Raw genomic sequence first — 6922 nt, forward strand, 5'->3', positions numbered from 1 at the left:
GATCAAAGATCAAAAGATCAATAGATCAAACGATCGGTCGGGGTACGTGATTCCTGGTGGGAAGCCTCAGTGAACCCCAAACACCAAGTAGCCGCTTCGCAACTACGACCGTTGTGGGACTTAAACCGTCACTCAACAGATTTGAGCCACGACTCCAAACACTTAGCCAAAATTCATGTCGATGTTGAAGGGGGTATGGCCAATACTTAGAAGCAAGTTCTGAGTGAAAACTATTGAAATTCACTCAGAAGGTTTGCTCAACAATACGAAAGTTGCATTGCACATTCTTCCTACCCAACATCCTTCGTGTGAATGTTTACTCACTCGTTTCGTATTTCTACTCAGTCGTTTCGTGTCTCCACTTACTCATTTCTGCGTACCATCACTCACTCAGTTCTTCGTATCGCCACTCAGTCACTCGATTGCATGCGAGTGCTCAAATTGGACACACTTGAGAAGCTTGGGGCCGTCTTTGCCGCAATCCGTGGTCCTGCCGCTGCTAATCACGTTGTCACAGTGGCTAGTCGGGTGTGATGTTTTGCTGGTCGGGTGTGGGTGCGTCGCTCTGCCTCCACCAGACACTATCACTCACCCTCACTGTTCTTAACCGGACCATCAGCCTAGCTCTGCTCTGGGTTCATGCCCCCATCCCACTTTTGGGTGCAGCCGAAGAGAAATCAGTCCTCAAAGTAGAGTCAGACTACTGGGTGGTGAGGTTGGATCAGAAGAATGGGTTCTGGGAGGCATCGAGGTGTTGCGGGACATGTTGATGTGCTGGAGTCGCTTAAGCAGGAACCAGGACATTCAAAAGCAACGCGTGGCTGAGAGAGCCCCTCCAATAACCTGCTATATTTGATTCCTCTGCTTTCCGCAAGTATTATTCTGAGAAATTTTGAATTCAGGCAAAATCCCACCCACCAATGATACCTAGAAGCGTTTAACAAACCTTCTGAAGGCTGGGTGAGTATTTTTTTTGACACCTTGAACAGTCGTTCAACTGCGTCTTCTGTGCGTCGTTGGGGGCATCTTCGTAAGATTTCCATCCGTCGCGTACTCGCATCTTCTTAGTCAGAGTAATCTTAAGCCATGTTTGACTCTCATCGAAAAGCGGTGATACCAGCTCGAGTGCCTTCCACCACGGAAGCGTGCAATTGAAGATCAAGTGCTAGTTGGTCTCCAAGGCATCACACCCGTCGCGAAAACATAGCGAATGCGCGGTTTGCTGCCTCGGGTAACCAGAATCAGAACCTTTAAGCGCACCGGTAGAATACAAATGGCGAGCCGAAACTGCAAGTTCTCGAAGACAGGGAATAGGATCTTGTGCAAATGCTAGCCGAAGTTGATAAACGACTTGATTTTCGCTCCGCCGACTCGCTGCCAGTAAACTGTCATTATATGTGGCTTCATCGGTGGCTTGGGTGTCCACACTGCAAGTAGAAGTGCGGATTGCAGTATCTTCGGAAGCAAGCACGTCTTCACGCCTCTTGCGCAGCCTAAGTGAGGATGCAGACACAATTGTTCGCTGTTCGACGGCGATAACACAAGTTGCGACGCGTCAAGTCAGTTCACGATCTTTATTGCTTCTTCATTCAGCCCCCGCAGCCACTTTGCCTGTAAGCCAGGCGTCACACTCGCGAGTGTAAGCGATGTGTCGTTCCACGAGGTCTTGCTGCATTGGCCACGCGCTGGCTTTGCGCACAACGTTTCAAGCGATCTCAGCGCTAAAACCCTGGACACATGTAGTCTGAAGCTTCGTTGTGGTTCAGGCACCATGGTGATGCATCGGCGGTGTACTGTACTTGTGTGCGTCCGTGGGGTCTGCTCGAAGTGCAGTTCGCGTCCGAGTGGAACCATACCGGCTGTTGGAGACCGTACGCTGCATGCTTGTTTGGTGGAAGGTCATGCTACGTGATCTCCCAGCGTGTCTTAAAGCACCCGACCCAAGTCGATCGCCAACACGTCGACGTCAGGCTCCACTTGAGCAGGTCGCCATGGCAAAGTGGATGGTTAGTGAGAGGTCAAGCTCGTTGCATCGCCCAGTGCGAGGAAGAAACAGTTTGAGCAGCTCAGTGATCGCTGGCGTCCAATTCCGCACGCTTGTGTCACTTGCCGCACGCATGAACAGTAGTGCAAGACGCTGCCGCTTGAGGTGCGCGGCCAGACGAGATACGCCGAGTCCGCACCATTGCGCCGTCGATGGACGAACTCATTCGGGATAAGCTGTACATGCGACTCACCGCGGTCGTGCTTGCGACTCAGCACGAACCAATTCAGCATTGACTGCCAGGGCTTTACGACTGGTGCCGGAATCAATACATGCTGCGGCTATTGACGCAGACGGGAGAGTATCATCGCCTGTGCTACCAGAAGTCGACCACGGAGCGTGCATGTGCGCCAATCATACGCCTTGAAGCCGACGTAGAAGCCTTGGTCGAGAAACTTGATGATCGTTTCGTCGACCGAAGCCTGTCCAAACGGGATACCGAGGTACTTGACTATCTCCGTGAGGTCGGGCACTTGAGCGCTAGGAAGCTTAGAGCAGTTTTTTTTTTCGATCAAGCGCCAAGAGTACTGTCTTGGACAAGTTAAAATTTGTGCCGGGAATCTCTGCAAAAGTCTTTCACGAGCTCAAGTTGCGAATGCAGGTTTCCGACCGATTTCGCAAGCAGTGTCGAGTTATCTGTAAAGAACACGCTATTGGTTGTATGGTTTGCGTTCAGATACACACCGTACTCCTCGTGGGATATCAGTGGGTTGCCAAGGGGTTCGAACCATCAAGACGAAAAGCAGTGCAGAGAACGATCGCCTTCCTTCACACCTCGCGTCGGATGCAATACGGGTTGATCAGTAGATGCGCTTGTGGACTTGTGTTCAACAGCTTCATCCATCGGATAATCGCTGTGCCGAACCCTACTCTCTCGAGCAGCCGGATCATGTAGTGCCGGTTGACTTTATATCCTGTAAGTCTATGAACATCGTGTATGCCTCTTTATCATGAGCTGTTGCGAGATCTTGCAAATCGGCGAGGGGGCCGCACGTGGTGGTAGATATTCAACCGGCCTTTGACGAATTGTTCTTGTCTGTGTGGATCAAGTTGGTGGTGCGTTGCGGAAGATGATATGTCAGCGACTTCGACGGCACCTTCTCATCATTTTGCATAAGTTCGATCAGTCAATAGTTTCCTGGTTTAGCCCTCGATGCCTTCTTGCGCAAAAACACCATGGCAGACTTGCGCTAAGATGAATGCAAAACTCCACGGCGAAGTTGGTCGTCGAACACGAAGCTTAAGCACTCGACGAACACATCTAGAGCGGTCAATCCGTCCATGCCGGACGAACTTTTCATTTACTGAATCACATTTGCAAATTCGACAGCTGTGATTGGTGCGTCAAACAACGCACGATCGACCTCTGAGACAAAGCGGTCGATCAAGTTGAGAAGCTTACGCTGCATGGCTTCGTCTGGTGGAGGAACTTCTCCTGCTAGACCGTTGAGATCTTCCATCTCAGAATCCCAGTGCTCTAAGAATCGAAGCAAGATCTCTTGACGATTTGTCGAGCCACTTCCACTTGGTGTCACGACTTCCTCGATCGAGACTTGATGCAGACTCGTGTCCAACGGACGAAAGAGACTTTTGGTGGACTTTCGGTGTGGTCCGCTTGGAAGTCGAACGCGGTAACTTGATTGTGTTGACTCACCCACGTGACGGCTTCATTGTAGTTCATCATGGCTTCATCAAAGAGCTTGCGATTCGAGCCGCAACCTACAGTACGATATTGAGCAGCAGCTTAATCGAGTGCGATGCATGCGTTCTCAAAAGCTTGCATGGCTTGCATCCAAATCTTCGTCTGCACATCTTAAAGTAGTGCCTTGATGATCATCTTTCATATCTATCACACTTGTCGGGAATCTGCGGCACGCAGCTGATCACGAAAGAGCTCGGCTTCCTTCACGATCGCAGACACAACTCTCGAGTAGTCGAAAGGTACCGCCAAAATCTTTAGTAACCTCGACCGTTCAGCTGTTTGTCCAACCAAAAGCTTACGAAGTGAGACGGGTGGTTGCCAGCGTGATTCGGTAGGTAGTACTTCGAGTCGTCATAAAAGCGGTTGTAGAACATATCTGACAGCAGGATGTAGTCCATCCGGTTTTTTCGAGGAAGCGGACCGGTAAACACGCGCTTCGTGTCTAAGTGGATCCGCCATACATCGACGAGGCTCAGCATTGCTAGCCACTCGAGACAGCTGGATTAACTCGGTCTACACCTCACGTCAAGATGCGGAGCATCGAGTCGATGATTGAGGGGGGTGTTGAGGTTGCCTAACACAAAGTGCGTCGATTCATCCTCGAACCCTCAGTCTCGAGATTCTTGAAGAAGTGTTCCTCTTTTTATCGATCTAAAGTCGCATATACGTTGTGGGTATAGATGGGAGCACTCTCGATCATCACCCTCACAACAATGTAGCGATCTGCGACCGATAGCCATGGGAGTTCAATCGCCTTGTCGATTACTGAGAGAACTTCGTGAGCACTCCACCGCTCCGACCTCTCGTGGGTCGATCCAAAAGCGAATTTTGACCGATCACGAAAAATTTGTGTTTCTAAAAGATCGATTCACGGTAGAACGTAAACGTTTGAGAAGTGCGTGCTGCCTGCGAACTTAGTCTCTTGGATGCACGACTACGAGTACATGGAGGCAAGCTCTCAATAAATAGGCGACCATTCTTCTTGACGCCGTTTTTGTTTACGGTGAGGACACTAACGGTGCTCCATGTCATGCTGAACAACGCGGATGGTTTAGCAACGAGTTGCCACGCCGTCCGGGACCATCACCACCCCGTCATCTACGTCTTGGAGTTGAAGAACCGGCGAGTCATCAGGGTCATACCCATCGAGCTTGCGTAGCGCTTCGAGGTCTTTGAGCAAGTGACACTGCCACTATTTATTGCTGCATGCAGTGCATGCCTAGGTCTGGCCGTAGGGGACGATGGAGCATATTGGGGTGCAGCAAACGCGTGTTGTGCGCGGAGATCCACTCGATCGGATGACCCGTGAGATATTGAATCCATCGTTGGCGCAATGGACATGTATGCCAGCTCTAATATTCCCAAATTCTTGGTCGCTCGGGTCAGCTCTCGCATCGACTGGACATAGAAATCCACCACTTGAAGCATATAATGAAGATACCGATGCGCTTGGATAGAACTGTTATTCCTATCACTTTTTTCCATTTGGTGGCGAAGGTGAAGTCTTGACCCGGCTGTGTCGCTGATAACAGAAGATTGATCGTGTGCAATTGTGCGAGCTCATCAATTATAGCCCCGTCGCCCGTCATCTTCAAGGAGAGCGCGTTGTTGCAGGCGAGCGGACACTCGATCGCCTTCTTCATGATGTGGTCGGCATTCGCGACTTTTCGTGCAACTTGCACACTCTGTCGACTTTATTGTCCTTGTCCGCGGATGGTGAGGGTATTGAGAAGCGCCGTGTTGTCGAGCATCGACTTGGTCGCTTTTATGGTTGATGATGCCTTCAATGTCTTTTTTATCTTTGTGTGATGCTTCTCCGCAAAGAAGGCGGACTCGGCCGAAGTCTTCACAGCGTCTGGACGTTTCACATTCACATGGATGATCTGGTGACGCACGCCGTACTTCTTGTCGGCTGTCACATTCCTCGGATTCAAACAAGGCCAACATCGAGTGGAGCGCTTGGAAGTAATTATTGGCCGCGGTGTCATTCACTGGCATCGGTTTCTGCTTCACCAGAAGAGCAGTATAATCTATTCCGCTAAGACCTCGCTTCCACTTGTTGTTCGTGTCGGTGGCGAAATCATTGGTCGAGAGCAACATTGGCGAATTCTTCGACTTTGAACTGGCAAGAGGAGAGATTTTGCCGCTCGAACCGCTGAAGGTCGAGATCGACAATGTTTCGACCCAATTGTTTGGGGGGCTTACGAGTGGTTGTTGGCCATGCTGAGCCCCGCTCTGGAGCTGACCATCCCGTTTTCTGGCTTCGTCGCGAAAGGTGACTATCTATATCTTCCGGTCATACAAGACAACTAAGTCAGTCTAACCGGCAGACGATCTGTACTTGGCGGGCAATGAGTTCGACCAATACTAGAGCGGTATCGTTTGTTTGCCGTCCCAGGAATAATTACGTCCAAAATCAAAGTGGAACCATGCGAAGCTGTCCATACTACTTCAGCATACAAAGTCCAAACTGACCGAAAAATATAGATAAAGCTAGACAGTGCGTTACCGCAAACAACTTAAACTCTTCACTACAGCACACGACTTCAGATAAGGCCCCTAAACTTGACAGCCTTTCGCTCGCTAACTGCAAGACTAATACTCAGCTCTAAGGCAGATTCCTTAAAATTTTGTGCTTCTCACAATTCCAGCTCGGAAGCATGACTAAGTTTCGACATAGAAGATGAATCTCACATTAACACTGTCATATTCCAAGCTACTATCGAATATCTTGTTATTGAACATCGTTGCAAAGATCAGACCGAAGATATTGTTCAAGAGGTTGCAGACCATCTTGCCAACGTTACTGCACTTTCAATACGCAACAATCGCAATGCAAATCTTTGATCTCAAACACTACAACATCTCTCAAAGACAGTCCAACGAAGGCAGGGTCAATACTGCTCGTCTTTGCCAAAGCTTTTGACACTGTTGTGTGGATTGCGTTCGAGTTAATACTAAGGTACTTTGGGTTCGGTCCAAACTTTAAAGCATGGATAAAAGTAAAGGCCCTTCTTTAACAGCACTCTATCACCACACTTAGCACTCGGTGCAGGGTCATCCGCTTTTGCCCACGCTCTTTGTGCTCTGAATTGAAACTATCTCTGGGTTCATTTCAAGTCCCAGGTCTTCAGTTACAGGCACAGACGGAATCTCACACAGTTGTGAGGATTTGT

This window comes from Plasmopara halstedii, assembly GCF_900000015.1.
Source record: "Plasmopara halstedii genome assembly, contig: Scaffold_3060, whole genome shotgun sequence".
Lineage (NCBI taxonomy): Eukaryota > Oomycota > Peronosporomycetes > Peronosporales > Peronosporaceae > Plasmopara > Plasmopara halstedii.